This window comes from Rhinolophus hipposideros (genome assembly GCF_964194185.1).
Source record: "Rhinolophus hipposideros genome assembly, chromosome: 8".
In the NCBI taxonomy this organism is placed as follows: Eukaryota; Metazoa; Chordata; class Mammalia; order Chiroptera; family Rhinolophidae; genus Rhinolophus; species Rhinolophus hipposideros.
This window is the reverse complement of record NC_138054.1, coordinates 834,511-835,000: the sequence shown is the minus strand read 5'-3', so window position 1 is coordinate 835,000 and position 490 is coordinate 834,511.

Genomic DNA, 490 nt, shown 5'->3' with positions numbered 1-490 from the left:
TCGAGATGGTCCTTGGGACCGCTGGCGTGGCCCTCCGCGTTCCCTGGGTGGCCAGCCGCACACGTGTGCTCCCGCGGGGTCTCAGCTCTTACCTTGCCTGGGACTCGGAGCTGAGGGCAGCGGCGGGTCCCAAGTTCAAGTGGTGAAACTGAGACACCGAGGTGGGAAAGAGGAACTTTATAGAGCTTAAAAGCCGCGCTGGGGGCGGAGCCCGGGGCGGGGCGGGGCGGGGCGGGGCGGGGCCGCCGGGGCCGGGGGGAGCGCTGCGCGCCGCCAGAGGAGCGCCCGCGGGCGAGGCCGGGGCGCGGGCTCCGGGGACCCGCCATCCTGCGGCGCTCGGCCGGTGCCGCCGCGGGCCAGCGTTCCTCGGGGGGGGGCGGAGCGCCGGCCTCCGCGACCCTCGCTGGCGGTGGTTTCCCGCGAAAGGCGAGGCGCGACCTGGGGACCGCGCTTCTGCGCCCGGACCTGCGGGAGGCTGCTCGATGACTAC